Source organism: Nicotiana tomentosiformis, chromosome 5, assembly GCF_000390325.3.
Source record: "Nicotiana tomentosiformis chromosome 5, ASM39032v3, whole genome shotgun sequence".
NCBI classification, from domain to species: domain Eukaryota; kingdom Viridiplantae; phylum Streptophyta; class Magnoliopsida; order Solanales; family Solanaceae; genus Nicotiana; species Nicotiana tomentosiformis.
In genome coordinates, this window is record NC_090816.1 from 2,605,359 (window position 1) to 2,627,674 (window position 22,316).

At 36.1% G+C, this 22,316-nt stretch overlaps 1 long non-coding RNA gene and 1 other non-coding gene across 2 annotated transcripts; one reads left to right on the plus strand and one right to left on the minus strand.

Moving 5' to 3' along the window:
* Positions 1-5,540: 5,540 nt before the first annotated feature.
* Positions 5,541-6,253, minus strand: LOC138891749 (uncharacterized). Its single transcript, XR_011408071.1, has 2 exons — positions 6,120-6,253; positions 5,541-5,920 (listed from the first exon to the last, which is right to left on the minus strand). It is a non-coding gene; the product is annotated as an uncharacterized lncRNA (long non-coding RNA).
* A 15,472-nt stretch (positions 6,254-21,725) lies between these two features.
* Positions 21,726-21,832, plus strand: LOC117275501 (small nucleolar RNA R71). The gene has a single exon (XR_004505682.1). It is a non-coding gene; the product is annotated as a small nucleolar RNA R71 (small nucleolar RNA).
* The last annotated feature ends 484 nt before the right edge of the window (positions 21,833-22,316 follow it).

Consider the following 22,316-nt stretch of genomic DNA (forward strand, 5'->3'; position numbering starts at 1 on the left):
AGACAGGAGGATGTAGTCTAGTCCATATGTCCAATAGTTTCCGAGGATCGGCGACTACAGTTGGCCTGGGCTCAGGTGTAGCTGCTGCCACTGGCTGGACTCCACCCACGGGTAGTGCACCCTGGGTCTGATATACAGCAGCTGCCTGTCCATGAGCCTGCGTGGTAGGGGTCTGTGCTCCCCCGCCCGCCTGAGATATGGCTGGGTCTGCCGGAAATAAACCGGCCTGAGTCATATTGTCCATGAATCGCAGCATACGACCCATGACATCCTAAAATCCCGGTGCAGATGTGAAGTCCACCGGAGCTGGCTCTGCCACAAGCACCTCACCCTGCTCCTCAATAATAGGATTCTCTGCTGGATCTACTGGCGGCATAACTGCAATGGTCCCGGGACGTCCTCACCCTCTACCACGGCATGGAGCCCTCCCTCGGCCTATGCCTCGGCCTCTAGCAACTGGGGGAGTAGCTCTTCCCAGGTCTGGAATCTCATTAGAGCGTGTTCTCACCATCTGTGAGAGAATAAGAGAAGGATATTTAGTACTACATCAATTGCACGATGGAATATGAAGAAAGGTAGTTTCCTAACACCATATAGCCTCTCGAAGATAAGTACAGACGTCTCCGTACTGATCCGCAAGACTCTATTAGGTCTGCTCATAAATTTTGAGACCTACGTGAACCTAGTGCTCTGATATCATGTTGTCACGACCCAATTTCACCTGTAGGTCGTGATGGTACCCAATACTACAGCTAGGCAAGCCAACTAATAAATTAAACATACATTGATAAAATATAAAACCAAGAAAATATAAACACAAACTCTACCAATGTGTGTGCCAAGACATGGTGTCACAAGTGAATGGGCATCTAGTAGATTATACAAAACTCCAAATGCTGTCTGAAATGAAATAGACAGAATGTAAATATAAGAAGAGACACTGGTAGCTGCAGAACGGCTCAGAAAGGTAGCTCACCACTATGCCTCGGAATGACGTGGGTATGTGATGATAGGTCCTCCACTAGTACCTGTCTCAGATCCTGCACAAAAAGTGCAGCAAGTATAGTATGAGTACGTAAACAACGTGTACCCAGTAAGTATCAAGCCTAATCTCGAAGTGGTAGAGACGAGATGGCCGACTTTGACACTCACTATGGGTCAATAACAATAACTGAAATAAAACTAGGATATTTAAATCAGCATGATTTACAGAATTTACAATAATCTATTTAATCAGCAGAAATAATCAAGTTTCCTTCAAATGTAACAATTCTCAATATATTAATTAAATTCCCTCAATTCAAATAATTTCCAATTTATTAATTAGCTTCATAAGCTGAAATAAATTATTAAAGTATCGTGTAATTATTATTATTATTAAGCACGATTTCTGCCGAGGACGTACGACCCGATCCAGAGTGTCGTGTACACTGCCGAGGGACGTGCGGCGCGATTCATAGATGCATCTATCCTGCCGAGACATTCGGCCCGCTCCACAAGAAAGGAGGATATTTTCTTATGTGCCTCCGGAAGGAGAGTATATTTATTATAAGGTAAATTCGGGAGGAGAACAATATTTTTTAATAATTAATTGATTTAAACAAACAATCAAGCCTATGAGATTTCCATCCTTTAATATCTTTATCTAACAATTCACAATATATTCATATAGATATCAATTAATATAAATAAATTAAAGAATATAATTTACACAAGTAAGGCATGCTTTGAGTCCTAAACTACCCGAACTTTAGCATTAATAGTAGCTACGCACGGACTCTCATCGCCTCGTGCATACGTAGCCCCCCCCACAATTAGCAATAATTATTTAATTTTAATCACCTATGAGGTAATTTCCCCCTCACAAGATTAGACAAGAGACTTACCTCGTCTTGCTTCAATTCAATCCACTATAAGGCCTTTTCCACGATTATCCAACTCCGGCTGGCTCGAATCTAGCCAAAATAATTCGATACAATCACTAAATATTATAGGAATCAATTCTATAAGAAAATACTACATTTTAAAGAAAATATCCCGAAATTAATTAAAACGTCTCCCGCGGGGCCCACATCTCGGAATCCGACGAAAGTTATGAAATCCGATAACCCATTCAATTACGAGTCCAACCATACCAGTTTCACTCATATCCGACTCCGAATCGATACCGAAATCTCAAATTTTTGTTTCTATGAGATTTCTAAACTTTTCCAAATTTCAATCTCAAAACACGAATTAAATTGTGAAAACAATGATATACTTGTATATGTAGACCAAATCCGAGCTAGAATCACTTACTCCAATATTTTTACCTTGAAAATCTGCCAAAAGTCGTTTCTGCTAAGGCTCAAGTTCGTCAAAAATGGCAAATGGGACGAATGCCCGCTTTTTATAAAACTGCCCAGCAGCCTTCGGAACTGGTCCTCGAACTGGGCCTCGATCGCGGCTTCGATCATAGGCTCGAGCCTGGACCTCGGTCATGGCCTCGATCAGGGCATCGAGGTTAGGCCTTCGATCATAGCCTCAATCATGGCATCGAACTTGAGTCTTCGATTGTGACCCTCGATCTTGGGTCTCGATCATGGCCCTCGAGTCTTGCTTTCGATCATGGCCCTCGAGTCTTGCTTTCGATCATGGCCCTCAAGCTAGACCTTCGATCATAGCCCTCGAGTTGGACCTTCGATCATGGTTTCGATACACTAGCTCGAGCCTTTACCTCATCAACCCTGGGCTCGATATCTGGGCTCGATCACAGCCGAGGATGTCCAACAGAAGAGGAAAACTTGCAGCAGCTTTTTAATTCAAATGTTTGATCCGTTAACCATTCGAAACGCACCCGAGGCCCTCGGGACCTCAACCAAATATACCAACAAGTCCTAAAACATCATACGAACTTAGTCGAACCTCTAAATCACATCAAACAACGCTAAAACCATGAATCATACCCCAATTCATGCTTAATGAAACTAAAAGTTTTCAACTTCTACATTCAATGTCGGAACCTATCAAATCAACTCCGATTGACCTCAAATTTTGCACACAAGTCATAAATTATATAACGGAGCTATGAAAATTTTCAGAACTGGATTCCGACTCCGGTATCAAAAAGTCAACTCATCGGTCAAACTTCCAAACTTAAATTCTTGTTTTTAGCCATTTCATGCCTAATTTAACTACGGACTTCCAAATAAAAATCCGAACACGTTCCTAAGTCCAAAATCACCATACGGAGTTGTTGGAATCATCAAAATTCTATTCCGGGGTCGTTTTCACAAAAATATTGACCGAAGTCAAACTTAGCACTTTAAGGCTAACTTAAGGAAACAAGTGTTCTGGTTTCACCCCAAACACTTTCAAATCTCGAACCAACCATCCCCACAAGTCATTAATTATTACAAGCACCTAAGAAAAATTTTGTTTTAGAGAACGGGGTTCTAAAAGTTAAAATGACCGGTTAGGTCATTACATTTTGCTTCTGATATGTCGTCTTTTTTGCTTTTTGTAAGTGTGTGGGATTCAATTGTATTTTGCGTTTGCTCATTTTTACCTGACAATCTACATTCTGAAGATTCCCAACAGCCAAAAGACTGGTAATAACCAATAATCGTGTTTGATGTAAATCTAAGTTGAACTGTTTTCTAAACTCTTTGTTTATATCATCGTCTCTTTTCTCAGGTTTGATCTGAGAAAAGCATAGGGAAAGCATACACTTTTTCTGATGTCCTTAAAATCTGATTTACTGGGAACTAGGCATTGAGCTGTGATATTAGGTTAAAAATGCATATTTACTCATTGTTATCTCAAATTTTAATATTTTTAATCGTCTTATGAGTATTAATTATACTACTTTATATTTAATATTATATTTTAATTATGTAAAAGTAAAAACGGTGTAAAAATAAAAATATTTGGAACAAAATTAAATAAAAGGCGAAAGAAGAAAAAAATTAGAAATAAACAAATAAAAAAGAAGGAGAAAAAGGAAGACAACCTTTGGTGTTTGTGTCCCAAGTTGAAGACAAGATACAAAGTGAAATACAATTCAAAGAGAAATACAAAGGAAGGCAAAAACGTACCTTGGGAAATACAATTGAAAGAGGAGGCGGCAGTCTCACTAGATCTAGCGCCAGGGCCAGACGCGGGAGGCGGGGACTTTTTCTAATTCGCTTGGAACAAGGTTATTTCGGTCGTATATGGTTCCAACTTGTATAAAAAGGGTCCTAAATATAATTTGGAGGATATCTAACATATTTTTGGGAGGAGAATACATTACTTTGGAGGGGAGAACATAAACCACGCTTGGATTAGGCTTTCAATTAGTTTTTCTTCTCTTCTCTCCCTTTAATCTCATAGTTTACTAGTTCTAGAGTTTTGGGTGCTACAAACGTTGTAGTTTGAAACTTGAATTGTTCTTGTTATTTTATCATATTGGTTTACTTATTCAATCTTGCGATTAATTATTTGATTGCTTGATCATCAATTGAATACTATCTACGAATCTAGGATTGAACTCGGGAGAGGAAATTTTAGATTGCATATAAGATTGAGTAGAGAAAGATCTTGAACTTGAGTATCGGGAATGGATTTGCGGTTAGGATTGGGATATACCTAATCGCCTTGCGTGGTTACTATACGGGAATTATTAATGCGTTCTTGTTAATCCTAATTCTATAGGAATATATGTGTTAGGTTAGCTTGAATAGACGAGTAGTACTTCGGGAGAATACTACGAGTAATATTAACTCTGTTAATCAATAAACCAGATAAATTAATTAGACAATTTAAGTGGAAGACTCAACGGGATTGTTAGCTAACTCATAGCTCTAGAATATTTTCTCCCATTGAATTCGCATCTAAGCATGCCAACATATATTCTTTAATTTCTTAGTTTTCGACTCTTGATTAGTTGTAGTTAATAATCTTTAGAAAAATACTTGAATAGATTAATTGTCTTAGTTTAATTTACTAAATAGTTAATCACAAATTTCCGTGGATATGATATCTGAACTTACAATTCTATATCGACCACATATATTTGTGTGTGCGTTTTGGAGCAACAAGCTGAAGTGATGTAAATTGTGACACTCTTTAGAAATCTTTTCTTGTATGTGTCTTTGCAAATGATTTACAAAATGTAATTTGAATCATTAAGTTGCAAATATTTCCATGTTCTGTAGTTTCCAGTCGACAGCAATGTCTAGTAGAAATAGATTTTCAATGTTATTTGTTTTGACAAAAGAATATTGATAATTGCTCTTAATATTTCCATGTGAAAGGAGTCTTGGCGTAGCTAGTAAAGTTGCTATCATGTGATCAGGAGGTCACAGGTTCAAGCCGTGTAAACAAGCTCTTGCAAAAATGCAGGGTAAGACTGCTTACAATAGACCCTTTTGATCGTACCCTTTTCCCAATCCCGTACATAACGGGAGCTTAGTACACTAGGGTGTTATTAATATTTTCATGTTCTATAGACTATAATATTGCCAAACTAGAGCTGTCAACTTATAAAAGGAAATGGAGAAGAAAATAACACGCTTAACTTTTTAACCGACCAACTTTAGTCGTTATATTTTTTTTCCATAGCAAATCCAATTATTATTATTATTATTTTTCAAAGCATAAAAGACAAGTAAATAAGAAAAGACAAACAAACACTGAAATTACACAATGACACACTAATGCATAATAGTAATTTGCCAGTGCCACTACTAAAAATTCGATGAACACACCAATTGATCGTGATATATGGCGTTGTGCCCACAAGCACAACAAATCCAACAATCACTGCAATCGCTGTCTGACGTACACGATCTAAGGCAAGTATTAAACTGTGGGAGCACTCTCCTTTTGAGTCCTGAGAGTACATGATCAACATCTGGTGTAGCTATAACTTGTTTCTTTGAGAACCCAGGCACATTAACTGAAATATTTCATAATCATAAATAATCAACTAATCATCGACATGATAATAAAAATCCACATTTAAACAATCATGTAATAAAACACACATGCATATACATTATTGAATTCAATTTGTATGAAATATGTGCATATATACATATTAACAAACACAATATTATGGAAGAATAATGTAGAGATAAATAAAGATGAATACTAACTAGTGGCTGCCATGATAATGATAGTGAATATGAAACTAAGCTTAATCAACGTCATGTTAGGAGTAATGCTTCAAGCTTTATGGATTTTTTTGTATGAGTGTCTCAATACTAGATCCAAAGGTCGTATATATAGGCCTTTCGATAAGTAAACTACCTACGTCATGTAATATTTTTGCTTATTTTTCTTTTTTCTTTTATTATTTCTTCACTTATTTCTCTGTGTAAGTGTTACTCATGATAGCCTCCCTTTGTTATTAATGTAACCTATAAATTAAAATCTCATTTATCGCCTCATTCGACGGAAAACGAATTGCATTAAATATTTAAAATAAGACATTTGGCTGAGAAGTACTCTATAGTGAAATTTGCTTCTTTTTATATCGTTTCAAAATAATGGGTGGACTTAAATTCGGATCCATTTTTTCCGTGTGAACCATGTTAGGATTAAGGATGAATCCAATCAAAAGCATTTATACTATGCACATGACTATTAAATTTTTCTATTTAATTACACATTGTCCACTTGATTAAAAGGAACTATAGAATTCTTTTTTTAATTATAAACATTTTTGTCTTAGGAATAAGATAAGTTAACAAAATTTACAATTAAAAGTTCATAATACTAAATATTTCATAATATTTTTCGTTATTAGCATTCATAATGTTTCACCGAATGAAGTGTACACTATTGCAAATTAGTAGTTTCCTATGAATATATATAATAGTAATAGGTGACTGAGGCCAAATATTAAAAATTAAAAACAATCTACTAAAGGTATTATGAAATTAATTTTAGAGTATCGAGGTGTCATAATAGCTTTTATGAGCGTCAAAATTGAATAGAAACTAATTAATCGATCCATATCTTATTTAGATTTTTCAAAAAAAAAAAAAAAAACAATAGAAGGCGCCTTAACAAATACTACTGTTTGCAACAAATTATTTGTGAAACAAAAATTATAATGATCCGACCGATCGTTTTACTTTTTAGATCCCTGTTTCCCTAATTAAGACTCCCCATATGTGCCTTTACTATTTTATGACTTGCGGGGATGATTAGTTCGGGTTTGGAAGGGTTCAGGTTGAAATCGGAAGACTTAGTTCCTTAATAGTGGCCCACAATGGCCAAGTTTGACTTGAGTCAACATTTTAAGTAAACGACCTCGGAACCGGAATTTGATAGTCCCAATAGGTTTGTATGATGATTTTGGGATTGGGCGTGTGTTTGGATCGGTTTACGGATGACCCGGGAGCGTTTCAGTCCTTAATATTGAAAGTTGGCGCGTTGAAGATTTTTCAAGTTCTTTAAGTTTGGTTTGGAGTAGACTTTGATATTATCGGGGTCAGATTTCTATTTCGGAAGTGGTAATAGGCCCGTTATGTCATTTATGACTTGTACGTAAAATTTGGCATCATTCTGAGTTGATTTGATAGGAATCGAACGCGCAAAAGTGTTTCTAGAAGTTCTTGAGTTTCATGATTGAATTCATGCGTTTTGGCATCCGATTCGTGATTGTAGATGTTATTTTGGTGGTTTGATTGCATGAGCGAGTTCGTATGATGTTCTTAGACTTGTGTGGATGTTTGGTGTGGAGCCCCGGGAGCTCCGGTGAGTTTCGAGCACGTTCGGAATGTAAGAGGAACTTTAGTTTTCTGGTTTCTGGTCTGGTGCTGCAGGTCTCGCATTTGCGAGGAAGGATTCACATTTGCGAGGTTGGGGAAAAAACTAAGGGGTTCGCATTTGCGAACACTTTTCCGCTTTTGCGAGCTGCCCATTTTCGCATTTGCTTAATTTTTTATCGCAATTGCGACCTTGGCAGAGATGGCCAGTCTTCGCATTTGCGATGCATTTGTCGCATTTGCAACCATCGCATTTGCGAACATGATGTCGCAAATGCGACGTCAACGACTGGTGCAAGGGCTTTTTATTAGAGACTTAGTTTCATTTTCCTCATTTTACACTTAGTCTTGAGCGATTTTCAGAGCACTTTATGGGGGGGAATGCTATCAACATCAAGAGGTAAGTGATCCCTATCAATTCTTTAGCTAAATACACGAATCATAGTTAGATTTAACATGAAAAAATTATGAAATTAGTGGGATTTTGTGAAGAAACTAAGGTTTAGGTAAAATTAGGATTTGATCATGGTTTTGGTAGTGAAAATTGGAATAAATTATATATTTGAGGTCGGGAAGTCACGGGTAACTTTTATATTCTAAAAGTTTTGGAATCCGGGCACGTGGGCCCGGGGTGAATTTTAGAAATCTTCCAAATTGGGTTGGATAATTACTCTAATAGCTAAATTATAAACTTTTGAGTCTATATTGATTAATTTATATAATATTTGGCTAGTTTCAGATTGTTCGGCACCGACTTGAGGCTGTTAGAGTGATTTGGGGACCGAAAAGTGAACTTTGTAACGAGATAAGTCTCTTGCCTAACCTTGTAAGAGGGAATTTACCCCATAGATATTTTAAATTACTATTTGCTACTAATTGTGGGTGCTACGTACGCACGAGATGACGAGAGTCCGTGCATATTAAATCATGCTTATGTCCGGGTAGTTTTAGGACTCTATCATGTAATACTTGCATTAATTACACTCTACTTGTTAATTTAAGTGCTTAAATCATATTGAACCTTGATAAAGGATTCGTAAAGACCGAACTTCATTTACTTTGAGTTTTGGCGGGTTACTTGACCGTTAGTAAAAATTGTGCCTCCATGTATATTAGTCTTGTAGTAGCCGTAAAATCGAAGCTTGTAGAGTATTCTCTCTTCTTGTGTAGCGGGCCGAACGTCTCGGCAGTATAATAGATGCATCTATGGTTCACGCCGGTCGACCCTCAGCAGTGTACACTTTATTCTAGATCGGGCCGTACGACCTCGGCATAAATCGTGCGTGATAATGCTCGGAGTCGACTACACTTGATATTACTTACATGACTTAAGGCTTTATAATTTACCTGATGGCTCGTATTAATTGAAGTTAGTATGTGTTAATTGGAGATCTTAAATTGACATCTAGTTAAAGAATCACTTATTTGTTGTTCATTATTATTATTATTATTATTATTATTATTATTATTATTATTATTATTATTATTATTATTATTATTATTATTATTATTATTATTATTATTATTATTATTATTATTATTATTATTATTATTATTATTATTATTATTATTATTATTATTATTATTATTATTATTATTATTATTATTATTATTATTATTATTATTATTATTATTATTATTATTATTATTATTATTATTATTATTATTATTATTATTATTATTATTATTATTATTATTATTATTATTATTATTATTATTATTATTATTATTATTATTATTATTATTATTATTATTATTATTATTATTATTATTATTATTATTATTATTATTATTATTATTATTATTATTATTATTATTATTATTATTATTATTATTATTACTATTATTACTATTATTATTATTACTATTATTACTATTATTATTATTATTATTATTATTATTATTATTATTATTATTATTATTATTATTATTATTATTATTATTATAATTATTATTATTATTATTATTATTGATGTATTCCATGCTTATTTAGAATCTCTGTACCTTATTTATTGGCCCATAGTAAGTGTCGATGTCGTCCCCTCGTCACTACTTCTTCGAGGTTAGACTAGATACTTACTGGGTACATGTTATTTATGTACTCTTGCTACACTTCTGTACTAATTGTGCTGGATCTGAGGCAGGTGCATCTGACAGTCATTCAGGCGCATACCCCCGTTACCCCGAGGCATAGTGGTAAGCTGCTCTCTGTCCCCGTTCTGCAGCGCCCGCAGTCTCTCTTTTGTATTTATTTTCTATCTATCTTATTCCAGACATTAGTATAGGAGGTTTTGTATATTCTACTAGTTACTCATACACTTGTGCCACCGAATTTTGGGGATATTCTAGTAGACACTTAATGGTTTTGAGTATTGAATTCACTGTATTTACTCTTTCATTTGTTTATGCTTATTTTACTGTAAATTCCTACTAATAATTCTCTTAATAAATTAAATCAATTACTTTAAAATTATTAAAAAGAATAAATACAAGACTAGTTCATCGGTGGCTTGCCTAGCGGTGACGGCGCCATTACGGCCTATAGAAAAAATTGGGTCGTGACAAAAATAAATTACAACCACAATATAAATATGAAAAAACATAATTTTATTGATGCAATGATGCAGGTACAATTCTGTTTGTTCCCTTGATTCTTCTCTCTAGATCGTTCTCCGTGATTCGAGGGCTTAACTATCGTATTTCTTGAATGTAGGATGATGCGAACTTCCTTAGGATATATTTGATCTTCAGGAAAAGGAAGAACATCCATTGATCACTTTAGTGGCTTTGATCTCTTTGCGAATATTTTATGATTTTTTATGGAATTTCGAGATGCTTTCAAAGGGAATATGTGGCCCCCTTTTATAGGTGTAGCTAGGGTTTTCGGTAGAGTACCATCCAAACTAGGGTTTCAGGTAGAGTAGCCTCCAAGTTAGGGTTTTAGATAGAGTAGCCTCCAAGAAACCTCGATGGATTCTACTTATAGTATCTTAAATTTAGGATTTTGCCCAAATTTCATATGGATTTGATCCGATAAAATTTTGATGTTTACAAATTCTCCCTACTTCAAAGCTTGTTGGGGCGTAGATTTACAAGATCGTTGTAGGCGAGGCTTGAAGTATCAGCAAAAAAGACACCACACTCTTTTCACCGTGAGAGAAGAGATGAAGGGCATATTTGGTCCATCTGTGCGTGCCAATTTATTTGCAACAAATTATTTGTGATACAAAAATAAATTACAACCACAATATAAATATGAAAAAATATAATTTTATTGATAAAATGATGCGGGTACAATTTTGTTTGTTCCTTTGATTCTTCTCTCTAGACCATTTTCCGTGATTCGAGGGCTTAACTAGCGTATTTCTCGAACGTAGGATGATGCGAACTTCCTTAGGATGTATTTGATCTCTAGGAAAAAGAAAGAACATTCGTTGATCACTTTGGTGGCTTTGAGAAAGACAATATTTGATATTTTTGATCTCTTTGTATATATTTCATAAATCTTTATGGGATTTTGAGATGCTTTCAAAGGGAATATGTGTCTCCCTTTTATAGGTGTAGCTAAGGTTTTGGGTAGAGTACCCTCCAAGCTAGGGTTTCAGGTCGAGTAGCCTCCAAGTTAGGGTTTAAGATAGAGTAGCCTCCAAGAAACATCGATGGACTCTACTTGTAGTATCTTAAATTTATGATTTTGCCCAAATTTCATATGGATTTGCTTCGATAAAAGTTTGATGAATTTCTCAAGTGCATATTTGACAGGTAACTTCTTTTTTTGTTTTTTCAATTTTCCTCATCCTTTTACAGCCTACACATCTTATGGTATAAAATTAATATCTTGCTGTAGAAAAGGCCAAATCACAGTTTGTTTGATTCTATAAAAGCTAGACTTTTATTTCTAGAACATCCGAAATTTAGAATTAAAATCTTCCCAGATCACCCTAGGCGAGTTTTCGAATTAGCTTAATTTCTATCATGCTGATATTTTAGATTCATGCGACTTCACTAACAATTATATATCTTAATGTAGGAATCTCGGAATCGCAAACCGTTTGATTTATCAGAAACTAGAGTTCAAGATATACAACATATCCGAAATTCAAAATTAAATACTTCCAGGATCATCCTAGATAATTTTTAAAGTCGGCGCTACATTCTAACGGATTAACAGTTTCAGATTATCGCGGCTTCACCAAAACTTTTGTATCTCAATGTTGGAATGCTGGAATTGAAAAACGTTTTAATTGATTGAAACTAGACTCAGATAGTTCTCACTAAAATTCATGGCCCGAATCATGTCAGATTATTATAGCCAATGCTTTGAACTCAATTTTTGAATGTGACACTCCTTAGCAGGTAACTATCTTTCTTGTACTTGTATTTTTTTGCTGCCTTCTATTTTGTTGTTGTAGGCAATGAAGATATATTTGTCAACAAGGTTAGACAACATAGAATGAAAAATTCTCATGGCAAAAAATAGAAGGACAAATCTTCAACATCATATGGGTGAAAAAATACATAACGATATATGGAAGGATAAATCCATGACAACATATATGGAAAAATAAATCCATGACAACATATATGGAAATATAAATCCATGATAGCATATGGAAGTATCAAATCCATGACAACATATAGAAGTATCAAATTCATGATGAGGCTAACTTAAGGTGAAAAGGGACTTAAACGTCCACTTTAAGATTGGAAAATTATAGTTCCTTTTAAGGACAAACCTACGAAGAGGTCAGGTTAAGATGAAAAGGGACTTCAACGTCCACTTTAAGATTGAAAAATTATAATTCCTTTTAAAGACAAACCCGCGAAGATACCAACTTAAGGTGCAACGGGACTAACATGTCCACCTTAAGATTGGCAAATTAGAAAACTTCAACTTGAAGACTTGGCGAACTTTGCAGATTTCAACTTGAAGATCAACAAATTTGAAGATTTGACGGACTTGAACAGTTGGTGGACTTTGATGCTTCAACTTGAAGAGCAGCGGACTTTCAAACTGTAACCTGAAAAACTAGCAGACTTGAAGACTTCATCTTTAAGACTTCTAGGGCCTAAATAATTCAACTTAAAGACCGACGAATTTGAGGACTTCAAATTGAAGACCGACGGAAATGAAGACGTGGAGGATTGAATACTTCAACTTAAAGTTTGGCCGACTTGCAGACTTCAACTTGAAGGGACGTGGACTTGAAAAATTCAACTTGAAGACCGGCAAACTTGAGGACTTCAACTTGAAGACTAGTGGACTTGCAGACTTCAACATGAAGGGCGGTGGACTTGCAAATTTTAACTTGAAGAGCGACATACTTGAAGATTTGGAGGGCTTATATAATTCAACTTGATGGCCGGTGAACTTAAGCACTTCAACTTGACCACCAACAGACTTGAAGACTTGGAGGGCTTGAATACTTTGACTTGAAAACTGGCGGACTTGTCGACTTCAACTTGAAGGGCAGTGGACTTGCAAAATTTAACTTAAAGAGAGACATACTTGAAGATTTGGAGGGCTTATATAATTCAACTTGAAGACCAGCAAACTTGAGGACTTCAAATTGAAGATTTGGCCTTCTACTAAAAGTCTACATCCATCCATCGGAGATGCCAATTTATCATGGAGGCTTGCCCCCATTGAACCACCAATCCTTGATAAGGCACAAAGTTCATGTAAGCTGGATTTTTAAGTTCCAATCAAGTGAATTATATTCCATTATTCTTCCTTCGAATAACGATTGTGTAATATGTATATTTTGAACTCATACGAATGAACTTAGAATGAAACTCTAAGCTGCCTACGTACCTCGGTGAAGAGGATCAAGTCATACCGTAGTTCAGAATGGGTGAGTTTTTTTTGTTTTTTTACATATCCTAACTTTTGCCTAGGCCACATTTTTTGAGGTTTTTAACGTAGCAGATATGTTTTGGGTGGGCCGTACATAGTTTAGATTCATACGGGCCAGAAGCGTAATAACTTAAAGTTTAGGCTCCTGCATTGAGGAGTGTTATAACTTGCAGTTTAGGCTCGTGCGTTGAGGAGCGTTGCAACATGCAGTTTAGGCTCGTGCATTGAGGAGCATTATAACTTGTAGTTTAGGCTCATGCGTTAAGGAGTGTTACAACTTGCCGTTTAGGCTCATGCGTCAAGGAGCATTGCAACATGCATTGACTCTTCAGTTTTATCTTCGTATGAATACTTTCCCCCATTCTTAACATCGTTTGCTTTTATTTCATCATGAGGCTAAAATCTAGGAAACCTTTGATCTCCACTAGTGGCCATACTCAATTCCATATCATGTGCATGAGTTTCTAGTTCTTCAAATATTTTGGGCTTTATGCCTTGTAAGATATATCAAAGACTCCAATGCATGCCTTGAATGCACATTTCGATGCTAGAAGTTTCACTAAGGCGATCTTTGCAGTTGAGGCTTAAGCTCCTCCAGCGGTTGATGAAGTCAATAACTGGCTCATCCTTTCCTTGATGAGTGTTTGTAAGTTCGATCATGATTACGATGCGTCTTGTGCTATAGAAACGATTCAGAAACACTCCCTCCAACTACTCCCAACTATCGATAGAACAAGGTTCGAGATCTGTGTACCAATCAAATGCATTACCTTTGAGAGAACGAACAAACTGTTTGACAAGATGATCACTACAAGTCCCAGCGTTGTTGCATGTCTCGACGAAATGCGCCACATGTTGCTTGGGATTTCCTTCTCCATCAAATTGTTGAATCTTTGGAGGTTGATATCATGTAGGTGTCTTCAAGCTATCAATCCGTTGTGTGTATAACTTTGCATATGAACATGTGAATATAGATGCAACAATTATGTTACATCTCGTACGTTAATATTAGGATGAGTCGTAGTAATCCATATGAACTTGAAGGGATTAAGACCATTTATGAGGTTATAGAGGATTTGTGACTGTTATTGTAAGACCCCGTAAGTTTAACAACCTTGATACCGTTATATACAGTTGATATGGTATTTTGAGTGGAATATTTTTGTAAAAAAGTTTGAAAAATATGATTATATATAGTTATTAATTATTAATATTACTACTTTCGAATATGCTTTAAATTATACACATAATATGAGAAAGTTTATGAGATTTTCTTTATTGTAAAGATAGAAATTATTTTTTCTCACAAAAAAAGAAGGTTATCTTTTACCATTTTAAGAATTAAGCGTACGAAAGTTTGTACTCTTTATATGGGATTAGGAAAATTAGAAGTTGCGAAAATATATGTATTCTTACATGGATATTTTAATGAAATAATAGTGTATGTATTGATTTTATATGGTATCATAATTTATTAATATTTTAATAGTACTACTTTAGGATGAGGACAAAACTATTTTCGAGGTTATAAGTATTTATGATATGTCAATAAAGTTCTAACTGACACTACTAGAAATTCGGCAAAAACTGATCAAGTTCGACCGACAAACTTTGGTCGGTCAAAAATCCGACCAAAGTTGGTCGGGTTTTCAAAATATTTTATTTTTTAATTTGCTTTTATAAAACCGACCAACTTTGGTTGGTTTTCTTTGGCTCAAAAATGCGGGAAACTATTTTTGAGTCCCGCGAAATTTATTTTTCAAAAAACCGACCAACTTTGGTCGGTTTTTCAATTAAAATAAATAAAAATTAATATTAAAAAAACCGACCAAAATTGGTCGGTTAATTCGGCCGGTCATTTAAAAAAACGACCAACTTTGGTCGGTTATTTTCGTGCGAAAATACAATTAAAGAGTATAAATCAAATAAAATACAGTCTTAAAACAAAATGAAACAATGGTCTAGTGGTAGAATAGTATCCTGCCATAGTACAGACCCCGGTTCGATTTTCAGATGTTAAATCTTTTGATTATATAATTAAAATACCGACCAACTTTGGTCGGTTTTTTTTGCAATATTTTTTTTTTGAATTTAATTGACTGACCAAAGTTGGTCTGTAATTTCCGACCAACTTTGGTCGGTATTCCTTTTCGACTCCTAAAATACCGTCCACACGTAAATGGTCGCGTTTTGATCGATTATTGACCCGACCAACTTTGGTCGATTTTTACCGGATTTCTAGTAGTAGTGTGAGTGCATTTTAGTCATATCATCTCTTAACTTTTGTATTTGAAACACATATACCTAAGTTTGTTGACTCTATCATTACGTATAAATTGTTCTTGTTTCCAAGTTCCAACATATACTATGTGCAGAGATTAGATAGTTCCTTTTCTTATCGCTTCATCTTCAGTTAATCAAAATTCTCTTCATTCTATCTCCTTCTACCTTTCTCTTTCATTGGTTTTCTCCTCTTCAATTTTGGTGTCATTCACGGTGTTCTTTAGCGCAACCTGCTAAGGCATGACAACAAGAAAGATTGGAGAAATAATGGTGTTTTCTCCTATCGGTTGGCTACAAATGAGATATCACATGAAGAAGGATTTTCGATTTGGAGTCTACAACAATCAAGAGATGCTACTGCTTGGCTTACAAAAATTATTCTATTTTCTTTGTTCTTTTCTCGATGTCACGAGCAACCAGATTTTGTTTAGGAAAATATGGGCAGCAACATTTTCTAGAAGATAAATTACATTTCTTCTCAACAAAAAGATACTAAGTCCTATGACTAAGGCGAATGCGAAGAAACATATCGATTATAGTCACGTCAGTTTCCTTTAGCGGATACGAGTTGAACTCTTGAGCAAGTGGGATAAGACCAGGTATGTTAAGGCTATCCCTTCTTTCTTTTTGGCATGATCCAAATGATATAAACGAAACGAGCAAACGCACAACTTTCATCAATGACTCTATTCATAAAAGTACTAGGGGTGTCTATGTTCTTGATTCCCCATGTGACATATTATTATATCTTCTGTTCATGGGTCTCAGAAAAATACATAGTTGATAAAGTTATCCGAAAGGTATATTAATCTTATAACATTCCGAAAAAATCTTATAAACATACTTCTTATGCATTTCATGCATTTATATATGTACATTGACCCATGACCAGATGGCGTTATATACGCGTATATTATATGTATATGGGAAAAGGTTACGGCATTATATGCGCACCACCACCTGATCAGTTGGTATACGTTGATGATTTTGCCCATAGAGGCTGAGATGATATGATGAGATGCCCTCAGAGGCTTGATGATGTTATGTACACATAGACCTATGCATTATATGACATTTATATGCATATGCATGACATTATAAATATTTCATGATTTACAGAACTATCCAGACTTACAGGTTGAGTCTTTTACTCTATATTTCTTTCATGTCCTTTATATATTGATTTACATGCCTTACATACTCGGTACATTATTCGTACTGACGTTCTTTTGTTGGGGATGCTGCCTTCATGCCTGCAGGTATAGATAATCAGTTTGACGGGCCCTCATAGTAGACGAGGTTAGCATTCAGCGAAAGATCGGTAAGACTCCACCTCATTCGGAGTGCACCCGAGTCTATGAGTCATCGTGTCAGAGTTTTGCTACAGACTAATGGGTAGGCCAGTACCCTGTCCCATTTGATGTCAAATAATCTTAGAGACTTTATAGACAGAGGTTTATTTTGTATAGTATGTCAGAGGCCTTGACGGCCCATATGTATACATGTTTTAAGAACGATAGTTCATTGATACAGTGTTTGCCCACTTATAGTTATACATTATGAGTTGTGGCCATGTTGGCCCATGATAGTTACAGAAGAAAAAAATAAATGAGTTACAAAGTGGTTCGCTCGGGCTAGTACAATGCCGGGTGCCAGCCACGCCTCCCCAAGTTGGGGCATGACAAATTAAAACATCCAAAATGATTCAATACCTAAAAACTAGAGTTAATATCCACAAACAAATATCCATATACCAGATATATCAAACCCTAAAGGGAACTACTCCATAGATATGGAGTAATTCATCCCAGATAAGTTTAAAGTAAAGAAAAACATAAACGATCCAAACTCTTGTTTTGAGTGAGGATTGAATGATGAAGTCCTTGTACTTTTGCTTCTCCACCTCCTCCTTGGCCTCCATAGGTCTTAGATGTGTCAAACAAATTCCAAAAATAATATTTTTCCATGTATTTATGCCAAGTAGGGTCGGGCCCAAACGAAAACACCTTTTCCTACGCGAAATAGGACACTTGTTCTGTAAAATTTGCACAGGCGATCCGCATGGGGCGACGCGCCACGTGGGGAATTAGTGAGGATTTCCAGAGAGTTTTTTATGACAGACATCAGGAATTTTGTACAGGCGTGCTGCGCCACGCGCTGCAGATGTGTTTTTTTCTCAGAGTACGGATGTTTCTTGACTTTTTGATATCGAGACATGGTTTTCGACCCCCGAACGCGATCCCGGCTTTATCCCTTAGGATTTTTCTCAGACTTCAAAGCTCCAAATCACTCAAATTCATTCTGTAACATCTGCATAGCTCGGAATCCTCCTACAAGGCATAAAACACACATTCACTACAAAACACTAGCGATTAAAGCTCAAACTCAATTAAAGTGCAGTAAATTAGAGTGCAATAAGAGACTAAAACACAAGATTATAGCCTACCATCAACACCCCACACTTAAACCATTGCTCGCCCTCGAGCAATCAAACTACACTTTATATAGACACAACCTTTTTAAACAACTCTCATAACTCATCACACCAAGAATATTTAAAATACACTAAGCACAATAGTTTAACCTCTTCACCTCAAGATTTGACTCAAAAGCACCACATATTATTTATACCCGCTCACTTACTATAACATAGAGGTCAAGCATTACTTTTCCTTCATTAATCAAGTGCCCTCACGACAATAGAGAGTAGTTCCACACACAATAAATATTAAGAACAATTAGGAACTCAGGATAGAAAGAATTCGCTCACTCTCAGAAACAACATTCATATGCTACAAAAGATGAACCATAGGCTTGCCCGTAGTGTACTACTATACTAATTGAGCTCATTCAGTCAAGGATCAAGTAGGACTTTAAATAGTTGTAATGTAGGTTGCGGGACGAGTAGCATACATTTAGATATAAGAGTGACTACACCTTCCTAAGCACTTTAATACATACAATTTAACATTCAAAACCCCACACTTATGTCAAATCATACTCCATATTCACATCAATATGCATTAACTCCCTACTTCTTTAAGCACAATTACATCAAGACTTACCACTGTCAAAAAATAATTGTACAACAATACAACATTTTTTCTCTTTTTTCTTTCTTTTTTAATTCAAGTGGCTCTTACTTTTTCAATACATTGCACCTTTCTCCTTATTTCATTAGTTCCACTCAAAATCTAACCCAACCACCCCCACACTTCAACTTTTACAAAGTTCATAACAAATTTAAGTGCTCACGAGAGGTTAAATGGTTCAAATAGATGGTCAATTCAAATAAATGGGTAAGACTTATAATGTGGTTGCCAAAGAAACAGGATCACAGGCTCAAAGGGGTTAACTAAGATACATAATAATTAGGTGGGTAAAGCATATAATTGGCTCAACAAAGAAAGGCCTATATCACTTTCAAGACTGAATAAAACTACTATTTCGCTTTGTAAATACACAAGGTAAGTTCTATATATCAAATGCAATACAAAGAATAACACAAAACCTCACACACACATGGCACATAACTCACTCAAGATTGGATCATCAAGACACTCTAGTCCAAGCAGTAAAGCAAGGTTAAGATCATACACTTTAAGGCACTTATACAAGAGTTAAACACCGAGCCTAAGCGTCACAACTAAAGCACTCACTATTCTCAAGGCATAATAAAGTTAAGAGACATTGTCTTCAATTCAAATCATAGCACAAGGTTTCCTACTCCTAACAAAAAAAATCAACTATACCCGGTTCAAACAAAACCCTTCGAAAAGAACCGCGATACAAAGAAAAACCAAGGGGGGATTATTACACTACCTAACAAAGTAAAATCTTTTTGTCTTTTTATTTCGACTTTAATCCCTCAAGAAACCCGTCGAATGATATCCATCGTTGGGAAAAATCAAAATATTTTCAATTTTTATGGTTTTTGCAATTTTTCAACTACTACAACTAACAAAACTAACACATATACATACAACATATAATTATCTCCCGCCCCACACTTTAAGTTGTGGCATGTCCCCATGACACACAATTAAAAAGCATAAGGTAAAGGAAACTTCCTTGAATATCAAGTTGGGGTCTGAGTTGTCGAGATCCATTCCTCGCCTTCGAACCAATGCGCACATCCATGCCGATAACTTCTTCTCAGTCTTCTTGGGATGCACCTCACACTTATCTTTCTCGCTCAATACAGCCTTCTGTTTCGAGTCCATCACTTTCCACTCAACACTTGCAGCTGGCTTCTCCTTTTTAACCCGCGCTTCTATATTCACCTCAAACGTTACAGTCTCATCACCCACTCTAAGCATGAGTATTCTCTCGTGTATATCTAAGATTTCTCTAACCATTTCTAAGAATGGTCTTCCTAAGATGAGAGGGACCTCCTTGTTCTCCTCCATATTCACTACGATAAATCTACAGGAAATACAAACTTATCTACCTGGACTAAAACATCTTTCACTATCCCCTCGGGTATTAAAGTCATTTGGTCTTCCAGCTGCAAAGATATTGGCACAGACCTTATCTCTCCAATCTCCTTCTCAAGTTTCCTGTAAATAGACAAAAGACATTAGATTAATTGATACATCAGAATCACATAAAGACCTATCAAAATCAATAGAGCTTAAAGAGCAAGGTATAGTAAAACTCTCTGATCTCCACACTTCTGTGAGAGTTTTTTTTCCGAGATTGCGTTGCAATGCTCTGTGAGCTTGACCACTGATGTCTCTTCTATCTTCCTCTTCTTTGTCAGGATCTCCTTCAAGAATTTAGCATAAGCCATCATTTGTGACAGGACTTCCGTTAATGAAAAATTTACATTAACATGTCTCAATATGTCTAGAAATCTCTCAAACTACTTGTCCAACTTTTCTCTATACAACTTTTGGGGAAAAGGTAAAGCAGGAATGTGCTTGCTCTCTTCATTAGATTCCTCCCTTCTTGATGTTTCCTCCTTCTTTTTATCATCTTCCTTCTTGCCTTTTTTCTTCTTATCAACTTCATTTTTCAGCTGCTCCCTAATTTCTTTTTTAGGTACCACCTCTTTTTGGATTGGAGTGGAATCTTTCAACACTTGCCCGCTTCTCAAGGTCATATCATTTACTGTTTCTTTAGGATTTCTCTCAGTATCAGTTGGCAAAGTACCTGGGACTCTCTCAGATAATATTGTTTCTATCTGTCCCACTTGTCTCTCCAAATTTCGAAACCTAGTGCCCAATTCTTTGATAGCTGCCACGTGAGCATCTAACCTCTCATCCGTCTTGACAATGAAGGCCTTCATTAGATCCTCTAGACCAGGCTGAATAGGCTGTTGAGGCTGAAACTGATGCCTTTGCTGATTTTGGAAGCCTGGAGCTCCTTCTCCCTAAAATGTAGGGTTGTTTTGTTGCCATGCATTTGCAGTACTCTCAGGTGAACTCCATGATAAATCGGGGTGCTTCTGACCCATTGCATTGAAATTATAATTCCCCATCGCATTCAGTTCCTCGGTTGAGGCTTGACACTCATGAGTACGGTGTCCTCTTCCACATATATCACAAGTTGCATGAGGTTCACTCTGTATCGAAGCTAAGGTCAGCCTCAGTATTTCCTTTTCTATTGCATCAAGTTGTACCTGTACAGATATGTTAGCATCCACTTGGTGAACACCAGTTGATCTTCTTCTTTTAGCACTCTCAGAAGGCCACTGATTTGCATCTTCAGATAACCCATCTAGAATAGTGACTATCTCCTATGGAGTTTTCTTCATCAACGGTTCTCCAGCTGCATTACTTAATGTTCTACGTGAGGCCGATATCAATCCATCCTAAAAATCCTGGAGTTGCATCCAAAGTTCAATTCCGCTATGTCGACACTTTCGAACTAATTCCTTAAACCTCTCCCAAGCTTCAAACACAGTTTCATTATCTTTCTGACATAAGCTATGGATTTCTCTTCTGAACTTGCCCGTCTTAGCTGAGGAGAAATATTTATCAAGAAATGTTCTGGTCATCTCCTCCCATGTTCTAATTGATCCCTGGGGCAAGCTTCTAAGTCACTGCTTTGCATAATCTTTCAGTGTGAAGGGGAAAGCCCTTAAGTACACTACATCTTGTGACACACCATTATATTGAAAGGTGTTCATAATCTCCTCGAAGTCCATCAGATGTGTGTTTGGATCTTCGTTCATCTTCCCTATGCAAACACAACAATTTTGAAGAGTTTGGAGCAACCCTTGCTTTAACTGTAATTGGAGGTGGTCTAATACTTGATAATCCTTGGTTATAGACTGGTCTAGCATAATTACCAAGTGGTCTCCCAGCCCCGTGAGGTATGATTCTGAATTAGTCTGTACCCAAGGGTTGATTTTGAGCAATTCTCCGAACCCTCTCCTCTTTATAGACAAGTTGTGCATTTCGAAGAGCTTCTTCCTCGGCATATCGGGTAGC